Source organism: Ictidomys tridecemlineatus, chromosome 9, assembly GCF_052094955.1.
Source record: "Ictidomys tridecemlineatus isolate mIctTri1 chromosome 9, mIctTri1.hap1, whole genome shotgun sequence".
NCBI classification, from domain to species: domain Eukaryota; kingdom Metazoa; phylum Chordata; class Mammalia; order Rodentia; family Sciuridae; genus Ictidomys; species Ictidomys tridecemlineatus.
Window position 1 is genome coordinate 62,420,093 of NC_135485.1, and position 14,563 is coordinate 62,434,655.

Genomic DNA, 14,563 nt, shown 5'->3' on the forward strand with positions numbered 1-14,563 from the left:
AATAACTGCAGCAGACTAAACATTTGATGGAGAACAATTAATTTAGATTCTGAAATGTTTTAAAAATCCAACTATGAAACTCAGAGGATGAGCCACCATTGCCGATTTGGAGGTTGGTAGTTAGGTGTCTTTGCCCTCCAGGGGTGTCTTCAGCCTAGCATCTAGTTCCTCTGAGTCACTCTCCATCTAATTCCTTATTCCCCAGTGTATGACTTCAATGAATTTTCTTGATTTAAATGCTTAGAGAAAGTTAAAAACACAAATAAAACATGGCACCATTAACATTTCCCTTCGCTGCTAACACGGATTCCCTTAGTTTTTCTTTTTAACTTTATCCTTCAATATTACTGTGGCATAAAGTAATAGACAAAAGTTGACCCACTTCAATTTATCAATACTGGACTCTACTTGAGCTGGTGTGATTAGAATTATTAATTTCTAGTACCAACCACCAAATAAAAGAGTGTGTAACAGAAAGTCTGCAACAGAATTCATAGAGGAAGAGTTGTTTTACCAGCTTTTATCCAGGAGTTTCCCCTGCTCTTTGGTTGACTTTGAACTCTGGCCTCTATGAAACCTATTTATTTTGGCTGAAATTTAGAATGGAGTTAATGGCAGTCTTATTATTAACTAAGAGTTCAGTTATTAAGAAGTCTTGAAATAGATTAAGAAAATTCACATCCATGGTTACTTTCTAAAAGTGGCACCCACAACCTTGAAATGTATTAATTGTGTTGAGTTAATGAAAATCATGTTGCAGATTTCAACATTTACTTGCTTTTTGTAATCTATCTCTATCTAAAATGTCTGTCCAATGCACAATGCACGTGTCTTGATTTAAAGAGTCTGGTATAGACTCTGAGAATGACTCTGATCTGCAAATAGGTTACACCCAAAGCAGCTGTAAGCTGTGACTGTGCCTGTCTACTTCAGTCTCCTAAAGTTAAATATGTGTGGGTGTGGCTGTGGGTGTATACACAAATAAAATGACCCAAAGGATTTCAGTTTAAGATTTAAATGTTTCACAGATTATCTCTGAGTAGCACTCTATGGGTGCATTTTACTCACCATTTATCTCTAGCACCTACCATTCTTATCATTCTGCATTGCAGAAAACAGGTGACAGTGAATATATTTTGGGGTCCTTGCTGCTGAGTTGCATTCTGTATGCATTTTGTACTTTCTAAATTTTAAAAAAATAAACATCCATTAACAATAATGAAAAATGATGTTCTTTATGGTGCTCAGTACTCCTTCATTAGCATGAACCAATTTATCAACTAGTCTATCTAGAAATTACATTTTTTAAAAATTGAGAGGAATAAGAAATTAGGAGATGTCTAATTGTTTCCATGCACAACCTGCTCATAAAATTGCTTCTGTCAACATTTCCCATGAAAAGCAGGGTGAATTTATGAAATCTGGGCCTGCTGATACTATGTACCACTCTTCCTGCTCTGATGGAGCATTGGAATCAGTGACTGAGCTGATACAATTGATCAGCTTCACATCCTTTCACATACTAAGAGAAAATGTCACAGTCCATTGTTTTAAGAAGACAGTGAGGCTTTGATTATCCTTCTTAAAGGATTCTTGGAGTTCAGATCCTCGTGTACATCTCTGCACAGAGAGATGGATTCTGCTAGAATAAATTAGGCCAGCACATAACATGAATGGCCTCTAGTCCACTTTCCTATACAGTTCTTCTCCTCTGAAACTTCATGCACCCACTCTTTACTCTCTTTACTCTCCATCATATTGGCATTCTGGTCTTTTGAACTCTCACCAGAATTTCCCATTAAGTTCTGCTTACAACAATATAAAACTTTTCCAGCTTGCATTGCTAAACTTTCCCAGATTCCTCCCACAAATTCCAAAAAGCTCCAAAGCTTCTGAACCACATGGTCAGGTTACTCACAGCAAGGGCCCCACTCCCATACCAATTTCTGTTTTAGTCAGCTTTTTCATTGCTGTGACCAAAAGATCTGATAATTTTAAGGAGGAAAAGTTTATTTGGGGGCTCATGGTTTCAGAGCTGGCTCCATACCTTTGGGCATGAGATGAGGCAGAATATCATAGAAGAAGTATGTGGCAGAGGAAAACATCTGGAAACATGGAATCCAGTAAGGAGAAAGAGAAACACTCCACTTGCCAGGAATAAAATATATACCCCAAAGGCACACTCCCATCAACCCACCTCCTTCAGTCATACTCTACGAACCTTGAGTTGCCACTTAGCTAATCTCTATCAGGGGATTAATTCACTGATTGAGTTAAGGCTCTCATAACCCAATCATTTCACCTCTAAACCTTCTTGCATTGTCTTACACAGAAGCTTTTGTGGACACCTAATCTAAACCATAACATCACACATCTACAGTCATCTTATCCTTGACAAAGATGCCAAGAACATACATTAAGAAAAGACAACCTTTTTGATTGTATATCCTCCTCTGAGAAGTGTCTGTTCAGATCCTTGGCCCATTTGTTGATTGGGTTATTTGTTATCTTATTGTCTAATTTTTTTAGTTCTTTGTATACTCTGGATATTAGGGCTCTATCTGAAGTGTGAGGAGTAAAAATTTGTTCCCAGGATGTAGGCTCCCTATTTACCTCTCTTATTGTTTCTCTTGCTGAGAAAAAACTTTTTAGTTTAAGTAAGTCCCATTTGTTGATTCTTGTTATTAACTCTTGTGCTATGGGTGTCCTATTAAGGAATTTGGAGCCTGACCCCACAATATGTAGATCGGAGCCAACTTTTTCTTCTATTAGACGCAGAGTCTCTGATTTGATATCAAGCTCCTTGATCCATTTAGAGTTAACTTTTGTGCATGGCGAGAGGAAGGGATTCAGTTTCATTTTTTTGCATATGGATTTCCAGTTTTCCCAACACCATTTGTTGAAGATGCTATCCTTCCTCCATTGCATGCTTTTAGCCCCTTTATCAAATATAAGATAGTTGTAACTTTGTGGACTAGTCTCTGTGTCCTCTATTCTATACCATTGGTCCACTCGCCTGTTTTGGTACCAGTACCATGCTGTTTTTGTCACTATTGCTCTGTAATATAGTTTGAAATCTGGTATCGCTATACCGCCTGATTCACACTTCCTGCTTAAAATTGCTTTTGCTATTCTGAGTCTTTTATTTTTCCATATGAATTTCATGATTGCTTTATCTATTTCTTCAAGAAATGCCCTTGGGATTCTGATTGGCATTGCATTAAACCTATAGAGAACTTTTGGTAATATCGCCATTTTGATAATGTTAGTTCTGCCTATCCATGAACAGGGTATATTTTTCCATCTTCTAAGATCTTCTTCTACTTCTCTTTTTAGGGTTCTGTAATTTTCATTGTATAAATCTTTCACCTCTTTTGTTAGGTTGATTCCCAAGTATTTTATTTTTTTGGAGGATATTGTGAATGGAGTGTTTTTCCTCATTTCTGTTTCAGAAGTTTTGTCGCTGATATACAGAAATGCCTTTGATTTATGCGTGTTGATTTTATATCCTGCCACTTTGCTGAATTCATTTATTAGTTCTAGTAGTTTCTTTGTAGACCCTTTTGGGTCTTCTAAGTATAGAATCATGTCATCTGCAAATAGTGATAATTTAAGTTCTTCTTTTCCTATTTTTATGCCTTTAATTTCTTTCGTCTGTCTAATTGCTCTGGCCAGTGTTTCGAGAACTATATTGAATAGAAGTGGTGATAGAGGGCATCCCTGTCTTGTTCCAGATTTTAGAGGGAATGCCTTCAACTTTTGTCCGTTCAGAATGTTGCTAGCCTGAGGCTTAGCATAGATAGCTTTTACAATGTCAAGGTACGTTTTAACAAACGGTGCTGAGACAACTGGCTATCCATATGTAGAAGAGTGAAACTAGACCCTATCTCTCACCCTGCACAAAAATCAACTTGAAATGGATCAATGCCCTAGAAGTTAGACTGTGAAACTATGCAACTCCTAGAAAAAAATGTGGGGTCAATACTACAGCATAAGGCACAGGCAATGACTTTCTCAATAAGATCTCTAAAACTCAGGAAATAATGCCAAGAGTTAATACATGGGATAACATCAAATTAAAAAGTTTGCACACAGCAAAGGAAACAATTAGGAATGTAAAGAGAGACCCCACAGAATGGGAGAACATCTTTGCTAGCTACTCTTCTAACAGAGGATTAATATCTAGAATATATAAACTCAAAAAAAAAACCAAAACATGAAATAACCCAAATAATAAATGGGCAAATGAATTATATAGACAATTCACAAAAGAAGAAATATGAATGGCTAATATATGAAAAATGCTCAACATCATTAGCAATTAGGAAAATGCAAATCAAAACTATAAAATTTCATCTCATACCTGTTTGAATGGCAGTCATCAGGATAAAAATAATAAATGTTGGAGAGGATGTGGAGTAAAAGGAATACTTTTACACTGTTGGTGGGATTATAAATTGGTACAACCATTGTGGAAATCAGTATGAAAGTTCCTCAAAAGACTAGGAATGGAACTATCATATGACCCATCTCTCTCACTCATTGGTATTTATGCTAAAGAGTTAAAGTCATCATACTATAGTGATACATGCATACCCATGTTTACAGCAGCCCAATTCACAATAGCCAGACTATGGAACCAGCCTAGGTGTCCCTCAGTGGATAAATGAATAAAGAAAATGTGATATATATATATATACACAATGGAGTTTTATTCAGCCATAAAGAAGAATGAAATTATGTCATTTGCAGGAAAATGAATGGAACTAGAGACCACTATATTAAGGAAATACACCAAAATCAGAAGGTCGAGGGTCATGATTTCTCTCTTATTTGGAAGTTAGAGAGGAAAAAGAAAAAGGGGGTGTGTGTGTAGCAGAGAGCTCATGAAAATCAAAGGGAGATCAATAGAGAAAAGGGACCAAGGGATGAAAGGCAAGAAGGGAGGGGGGAAATGCTGAGCCAAATTATATTGTTATATTGTGTGCGTGAACGAATATGCAATAGCAAATCCCATCATTAGGCACAACTATGATGCACTAATAAAAATGTGGAAAGAGAAAAAAAGAAACGTTCTTAGACTCCTTCCTTTTATGTTCATTGCCTTCTCTTTGCTGAGCTTCTGATATTGGCTTAATTTTTCCCTCACAAGCTACCCTTGACTCTTGGTTTTCATGTTGGCTGATATTTTAACTCCCCAGTTAACTCTCAGTCCCCACTCAAGGGCTTACCTCATTCCCCAAATTAGAGCTGTCAGCTAGAGTCTGCTCACCCACACCATCTTTGAAGGAACTTTCCCAGCCTTTAACCCCTGGTATCTAGGCAACTGCATTTCAAACTGCATAATCTCTTTTCTTTCTTTCCTCCTCCCACCCTCACCTAGGCTTCAGGTAATTAAGCTAATGGTGGGCACCTGAGCCAAGCTAATCTTTTGGCTTTCCGGTATTTAAAAAAGATGACCTGAGACAACTAAGTTCTTTCCCTCCTAAATTTGAATGAAATCATACAAACAAACCATCCCAGTTGGTGGTATGAATTGAAGTTGCAAAAATCACCATGAAGCAGAATTGGATGCATGGCAAGCCAGGGGCACGTGCAGCCTGAAATTATGAGGTTGTAGAAACTATGAGTAAGCAGAAAAAACCTCATAGTGAAGAAAGAAAAACAAAGCTGACACCCAGAGGCAGACCCAGAAAGAGAAGGAAAGAAAGATGAACAATTGCACTTCATCATTTACTAGAGTCGACCACAAGAATGCTTCTAGTTTGGGTTCTAATTGGACTACTAAATCAATATTTATCTCTATAGCAAACACTATTTTCCCATTTTACTTTGAGCAGGCACCTCTTCTTTACCAGACCCTATTGATTCTGTTTTCTTTCAAGCTTCACTCTACCCATTTGGCTCCTTGACCAGGCCACAAAAGACTGATGACAACTGTGTGGATGGATACCCAGGATCAAAAAAAGACCTTTACTAATTTCCATCTCCAGGAGAACAGGAGACAGGCCTGTAAATAATTAGATTCAATGAAATGAAATAAATAACAATGCAGATTCTTAACGTGCAAAGGAGGATTGAGGACAGTCAGGAATGGCTCAGAGACCCACAGTCTCTAAGAATCAGACCCTCAATGTATCCAGTCTATCTCTATGGATATGGCTCCAGCCTCAGTTTCTCTGCTTGGACCTGGGGACCCATGGGACTTAGTACTCTGTCATGGACCCAGTTTTAGTTTGCACTTGTGACCTGTTTCACTTGCCAATGTCTCTAAGCCTAAACTGGACCTTGACCTTCTATTCTTCTTTCTCGACCCATTCTAAATGACTAGAATTTGCCCCTGAAATGTCTAATTGCTCACATCAGTTCAGGCAAATACTAACTGAGCACTGAAGGACTTCCTACCTCTGAGTCTTTGTGCTTGCTGATCTTTTTGCCTGGAATTCTTTTTTTTGTTGTTGTTCATTCATCCATTCAGCAAATAATGGAGAAGAAAGAAACAGCAAGGACAAAGACACTGAGGCTCTTTCCTCATCTTTCTGTATTGTTTACCCCCTCACTTCCCTCTACTTAGCTGTCACCCAGTACAGAAGCATAATGGGTTGATGGTATATAAAATGACAACTCACCCATCACTCACTATCTCTCTTTATTCCTTTTCATAGCACTATGGCCGTCTGTCACACTTTATAGTTATCTTTGTGTTTTGCCTGTCTGCCCCACTGGAAGATGAGCAGAGTGACTATGATATCTCCAGTGCTCAGAACAGCAGTAACTGATGCACAGTAGGTGCTCGATAAATATTTGTTGCATGAATGAATGAACCCAGGGAAAGATTCCTAGAGAAGATGGGTCCTCTGTGAGAGGTCATGAAGCGTTTTCATGTGAATACGGAAGAGTAAAGGTATTCTAAGCACAGGGAAGACTATTAGCCAAAGCCAGAAGTAAGAAACAAAATCGTATACAAAGCCACACAAGTATAGACAAAGTGTTGCAGATATAATGTAGCTGAGTAAGATGCAGGGCATGGAGTAACTAGAGGTGAGTATGAAGAGACAGACCAGATTATGGAGTGGATGAAATGTGTTCCCACTGAAAAGTTTTAAGATATATTTGGACTTTATAGTAGTCAGAATTCTCAGATAGTTCCCTAGATTTCCAGTCCATTATGTATACATATCTTTTCTCAGTTATTAAATTAAATACTAAGTTATTACTTCTATGAAGGGATTTTGCAGATGTAATTAAAATCTCAAGTCAGTTAGTTTTAAGTAAGGAAGATTATTCTCACAGAGCCTGACCAAACCAGGTAAGCCCATGAAAGGAACTGAACTCTTCCTGGTACAGAGTGTCCCAGAATGAAATAATTGGATATAAGGAACCCTCTGTTGCTGGAGGAGGCCCTGTGACAAGGAGTGGGAGGTGGCCTACAGGGACTGAGAAGGGTCCCTGGAAGGCAGCCAGCAAGGAAATGGAAAACTCATTCCTTCAGCAGCAAGTTTCCAAAGTTAGCCAGCAACTTGGATGAGCCTGGAAGCAGATCCCAATTCCCAGTGAAAACAGTTAACCACACTTCAGCTGGGCGAGACCTAAGTCCAGCTACTGCATCCCTACCGAAATGTGAGCTAGTGCATGTGTTTTATGCCACTGTGTCCACGGTAATTTGTTATGATGGAATAAAAATGAATACAGGCTTCTGCTGGTTTATGAGGAAACAGCCCACAGAAGATTAAAAATCAGAGACAGGGAGGAGATTGCCGTGACATCCAGACAAAGGATGAATGACTGGAATGGCAAGGATCCCACGTATCTGAACTTCTTAGGGACCTTCCTGCTGAGCTGACCACACCACTCTCTGTGAACTCTGTGCTGTGGAGAGGGAGCTACCCATAGATTAGCAGGCTCCTCTAGCTCCAGGGAATCCATTTCCAGTTTTCCCATCTCTCTGACAGCATGGGACACTAGGTACCAGGAGGTTTCCTGTTCTTTGAATTATGAAAATAATGCTTATAAAAAGTTTCCTTCAAGAGATATGGAAACCCAAAAATAGTTCTCAACCCTGGTCATCGGTAACAATGGTCTAGGGACATTTTAAAAATATGATCAACAGCCCAACCCGTTAGTGGTTCTCATTCAACTGGATCTCTGGCATTGTTTACCTGTTTTTTTTTCCTTAACTCTTTCAGGTAATGGTTGAAAATAACTGAAATACCCCCCAGTTGGAAGGTATAGGAGTTCAGAAATATTCATAAAATGTCACTATCTCATCTATCTTTAGAGTAGTATAACAGAATCAATAATTCCTTTTCTCCTTTTTCTTCTTCCAATTTACCAATAAGGAAGTGATTGCTATCATCATCATCAGTAGCAGCAGCAGCATGCAAAATTTGATAAATTTAACACTTTATTTAAATGATTTCAGATGGTTGGTGAGGAAATTATGCCCCTCCCAAATTAATAATGGATTAAATGCATTGCCTTATAATCATAGTCATTAAAGATTAAGTCCAATTTTAAATCCGTCTTTATATTCTGAACCCTATGTTTTCCCCATCAATTCCATTCTATCTCTGTGGAATTTCATACATATAAATATATTTTCACTATAAAGAATATATTTACTTCTCTTTAGATCAGCCACTATCTATTGATTACTGACCATGTTGCAGATATTGTCAAAATGTTTCTTTCATTTAATCCTCACAATGATGTTACATGGTAAGAATAAATACCTTTATGGGAATAAAGCTGAGATTCAGAATGATTAAATAACTAGCACAGTTAACAATTACGTGATGAATTCAGAATATATGTTCCAATCTTCTGATCCCCACCCTGTATTCCTGACTGCACTCACTTGATCCTAGTGATGGAAGACTTCTAGCAAAAGCAGAATATCCTTGGAAAGAATATTCTTGAACTCAAATAAAAATAAAAATACAATCAATCCCCACTATATCTTCAGGTTTCTCCTCCACCACTTGGGGTGCTCACATAAATTCTCCACATGATCCAAAGCTCTCTTTGCTACCTGAATTAGTCATGACAGACTGCATTTTAGGAGAAAGCTTGCAAAGGGTTCTAGGGCCCTCCAAAAGCACTGATTATGATATGTTCCAAAAACCATGTGAAGATGCAGACATATTTACAGATACCTGAATGTGAGTGAGAAACATGAGACAGTTGTACCTCAAAAAGTTAGTTGTGATCATTCTGGGAGGTGGGCTACTTCTCATCTTCTATTTTCTTCTTCTTCTTCTTCTTTTTTTTTTTTTTTAAAGATTTGCCTCACTAACCCCACTGCCAGGTATTAGTACCCAGCCTCACTCCTCCAAATTTTATTTGGTATTAGGCCCAAATAAACTCTACCCTTACTGTTGCTATAGTCTTTCATTTATGATTTCAGCTACTCATTTTTACTTACTACCTATAAATACTTTCTAAAAATAGAAAGATAAGAAATATTCTCCCTTGACCCTTAAGAACCTCACATTTAAGGTGAAAAATTGATCATTTTTTTTTTTATCACACAACATAAGGGTGACCATGTGAAGGGGAAGCAGCTCCTTCACACTTCACTTTGTCTTATGAGAAATGCGTCTTCATGGCTCCACTTATCTTTAGGTTGGAAAGTCAACACCGGCAGCTGCTTCATCATGAGAAGTCACACAAACCTGTCTAGAAACTACATACATAATAATGGAAAGAGCAAATCTCAGTGGTGGAACTAGATTTACCATGCAGACTATGAGTAAAAGGTCCTGATCATTAATTGTTCAAACCTTTGGCATGCTTTTGAGAGTGGAAAATAGTGTTATTAATAGTTATCTTGAGATATTAGGCAGAAACCTCAATCAATCCAAGAAACTTAGGACATATGGTCACCCTCATAAGGAAAGAACAAGACATTTTTCCCATTGAGATGGCTTCTTGAAAGTCAAGAATATTCACTTAATCCCTTCATATTCGGTTTTAAAGCAATCCTGAAATAATTTCCATTCACATCATCGGCACCATTCCACACATGGAATACCAGTCTTAGGAGTGTGCCATGGATACGCAGAACATTTTCGCCAGCTCTGCCTTGCTGGTGGGTCTCCTAACTTTCACCCAAGGACATTTTTGCTCAGGATTTGCTCTTCTGGGTCATTTGTCTCTGCAGCCTGGCTCTGAAACTACAGCTTCTGGGCCTCTGTAACTGCCAGGCAGAGGCAGGCGCAGTTGCAGATGCAGAAACAGAGGTAAAGAACCCCTGGAGCTGGCTGATGGGTAAAGAGCAGTGGTGCAGATTTTGCTGTCAGGATTCCTCCTGGTTGCTGCAGAATACGATTTAGGGAAGTAATGAGGGCGCCCTGTCGTGTTCACCACACGCAGGCTTCATCAGTGTAAAATTTCACTCGGCAGATGAACACAGACAGATGCACATTTCCTTCACCAATGAAATATTAAACATGACAGGTGCGTCACCCATCAGGAAAGGCTGCATATAAAATGCATGTGTGACCCATGAGGTCTTCCCCACTCTGCTCCTCCCGCTGGGTGGATACTCTGAAATGATATTCCTTCCGCAACTCTGTGCAGGTATTCAATTCCAAAAGTCATGGCCAACGGTATCCTTGGGAAGATAATTTAAAGGCTTCTGGCTTTAAATTAAGAATCCATTAAGATAATAAAATGTTTTCCTCGAGTTTATTGTTATTTTGCCTAAGGGATCTGTGGGGGGAACAGAGGATAAAAAGTATGGAGAGAAAGATTCCTGTCACTATGGAAACAGATTCATTTATTTTTATGGGCTGATTTCTAATTCCTCTCCCTGGGCAAAGCTCCCACTAGCTTCTGATGCTAGAAGATTAGGCTCACTCAAAAGATACTTTGCTGCCTGGGGTCACATTTATACCTTATTTGGGGAGGAGGGTGGTAGGAAAGGAAGTCTCCATAAAGAGCCAAGATGTCTAAAAGTATCTTTCCAGTGGTATAACTACAACAGAACAAACAGCCCATCTGATTGGAGGAGGAGGCCTCATTCAGAATTCATTACCAATATAGGAAAATGCAGCCTTTGAAAGTTACTAGCTTGACATCTACTCCAAAGAACGGCAACACACACACACACACACACACACACACACATACACACACAGAGCATAGTTCAAGAGGCATAACTACTGCATGAAACTGTCGACTAGGTGAAGTCTAGAATCTATTGGCATAACTGTGTATAGACACCATCACAGAAGGGAGCATTCCTCAGGACTCACAATTCATTTAGTGTCAATAATCTTTAACTACTCGGTTCTTACTATCTATAGACTTGCTAGTCTTTAATGGAAAGTCAAATTGTCTGTATAAGCACTCAGTGTCTCACTTCCCCTATTAGTAAAATGGTGATAATGGTGTGGGGCAACTTCTAGAAACATTGAGGTTTGCACCTGATACCTGCTGTTAGTTATTCTTCTGAATTCAGCCTGAGATGTTTTAGAGATATAAATAGCACCTCGATGACTTAACTAATCTGCTTCAAGAGATCCTGTTTTGCTGTTTCTTTGCATGATGATGACATCATGCCTGTTATTCAATGTGCTATGCAATCCAACAAACCATGAGGATGGCCAGTGGCAGATCTTTGTATCAGGATTTGGTCAAAGCTCTGGAATGCAGTGTGGGACAGTGCATGAAGAACTGGTTGAAAGATTGGTGGAGCAATTCATCCATCAAGTCTGACTGAACATCTGCCACTCCTCTTTGAGGGGACTCAGCATTAACCACCAGTCCTGGAAAGTCTCTGGAGCCATGCCAGAGAAATCATGACTCAGCAAGTTGGAGTTCACGTAAAGTTCAATGAAGTGTGTGTGTGTGTGTGCGGATATGGGTGTGGGGTGTGAAGAAGGCTGAGGGTGTGGTGAATGATTCCCTTGGGTGGAGCAAAAGGTTCCCTAGAACGAGTCCCCCACCAAATCTCTCACCTAGAGATAAAACTATTGTAAGATTTGGCTTTAGAAATCTCAAGGTTGCTTCATATTTTTAAGTGTTTGACATCCAGGAGATATCCCAGATGTTGGGCCAACTTCTTCATCACTGTGTTTGACACAGGTGCCTTTCTTTGCTTATTTTGGTGCAATATTCACACAATTCACACAATAGCCTGGAAGGGCTATTTACCCCCTATTTACCTACCTCCTACCCAAAGGACTCTAAATGATACTGAATGCAAGATGCACAGAGGAGTGGAACTGTGCATAGGAAAAGACTAAATAACTAAGCCTGGCACAGTACATGATGTAATATCATATATTCCAAGGCCACATTTTCCAAAGTGGAGTGGAGGACAGTGAGGTGTGATTTGCAGGTTTGGTATCTCTTTGGATTAGAAATAAAAGCCAAGAGGTGTCCATATAATAGAAATACAGAGCCATCACACACTCCAGTCTTCATTTCATGTCAATAACTATGTGTTGAAAGATACTAGCAAGGTACCACGCAGGGGACAAGATAAACAAAACACAGTTCCTGCCCTTGATGAATTTAAAGGCTTGTGGAGCATATAGACACAAATGCAATGAATCATTGGAAAAAGGAAGAGGGAAGAATAAGCCTCAGATGATGTTATCATTCTTCCTTGAGTGAATAGCAAGAAATATGGGAGGATGAGCAGTTACATTGTTTTTCAAAATTACTAAGGGTAACACATGTTCACACCTCCCCACCTTTGCCTTACCAAGCAACAATATTACGCCTTTAGACTATTCTTCTTCCCCATGTCCATTCAAGTACTCCAGCTCAATTACATATGTAGAGTTACTTGCTATTTTTCCTTTAAAATAATGGGATAATATCAGTTTTCAAGCTGCTTGTTCATTCAAAAAATATATCATAGAACACACACTTCACATTAAACAGTTGTACAATGACCATATTTCATTGTCATCCATCTCCCCAATGGACATTCAGGTTGTTCCCATTTTCCCATCACTGCAAACAATGAACATCCTTATATACCCTTATAAAGTAAGGTGCTTTGATTTCAATATATTAAAGGCTTTCTGGTTGAAGGTTACATTAATCAGCTTTTTATCACTATAATGAAATCCCTGACACAGGATAATTATGAAGAAAAGAGGTTTATTTAGCTCACAGTTATGAAGGTTCCAACTTGAAATGGCATAGTATTGGTTGTGTTGCAGGGGCCAACCTTGGCTGTGTCACCTCATGGCAGATGGTGGATGATGAACAGCATTGGCAGAAGCTCTTGTCAGAGCAGGGAATCACATATCAAGCCAGGAAGAAGAGAGAACTGAGTGGGACAAACATGCTCCTTTTACAATAATCCTCTCTTGAAAATTACCAGAAGGTCACATGAGAACCAAAGGACTGCACAGAACTACCTCATGCCCCAATAACCAAAGGGTCTCCCTTTAGACTCTGCCTCTAAGAGGTTCCACCACTTCCTAATAGTGCCACCATGGGGACCAAACTTCCAAACACAATGGACCTTTGAGGGGCACTCAAACTGCACTGAAGCTATAGTAAAGGGTATTTGTAATCTTAATTGTAACTGAGCTTTACAGATTTCTCTTCAAAGAAGGTGAAAGCAATTATGCCATAAGTAGAAATTCTTATGAATGATGAGCAACTGTGAGATTTAGGGGTTTGGGTGGAGCAGGGAAGGAAGGGAATGATATATAGTTTGATTTTCAAGTAATTACATCTAAGATGCCTGCTGGATATCTAAATGATGAAACCCATCAGGCAGAGAGACATTCGGCTCTGGAACTAAGGGATCTAAGAGTGATGAGCACATGGGAATATATGGGGATAATGCTTGGGAAGAGTACAAAAGGGAAGGAGCTTACTATAGATCCTAAGGTAGCTTCTCCAACATGGCGCTGGGTGGAAAAATGAGGAATTAGCCAAGGAGGCTGAGGACGCATCAGAGAGCAGGGAGGGAAGCAGGAAGAGCACAGACCAAGAGAAACAGGAAGAGACTGTTTCAAGGAACTGTGCCAAATGCTAGGTAAGATCTTTAATCATGGAGATGTGGATGTTGCTATTAGATCTTAAGGTTAGAGCACAGATGTGAGAGCTCCAACCTCATATTATTTTTTAAGAAATTGCATCTGAATCAACTCTAAGCAGCAGGATGGTACCATTAAGTTAAATATACCTTCCTGCCAAGATCATCCCAAGGCATCTCAGCTGCTGGGGTTATACTCCCCACCCCACAGGAAGTTCAGCGAAGTTGCTGATGAGTTGAAGGATGGTCATGTTTGAGTTTTAACTCATTTCCCCTCCCACTGCCCTCCCTGTGAAAGAAGTGTTGGCAATCACAGAATAAAAGACCCTAAATCATTCACTGAGCAGAAAAACAGCCTGGAAATGATCAAAAGCTGATTACATCAGTGCTGACAGACACCGAGGATGATGCCGAAATCTCCCTCTCATCAGCTCTCTCTGCACAATGGAAATAGAGTCCTCACCTGCCTATCGTCAAAAGTCCTCTTGATGACAAACAAGTTCTAACTAGGTCTCTGCAGCCTGCCATGTAATTTTCTACACCATCTCCCTC

The 14,563-nt window shown here is 39.3% G+C and overlaps 1 protein-coding gene across 4 annotated transcripts in view; it reads right to left on the reverse strand.

Moving 5' to 3' along the window:
* The window catches only part of Rasgef1b (RasGEF domain family member 1B), a 553,928-nt gene that overhangs the window by 159,814 nt on the left and 379,551 nt on the right, over positions 1-14,563 (reverse strand). The window lies entirely within an intron of this gene.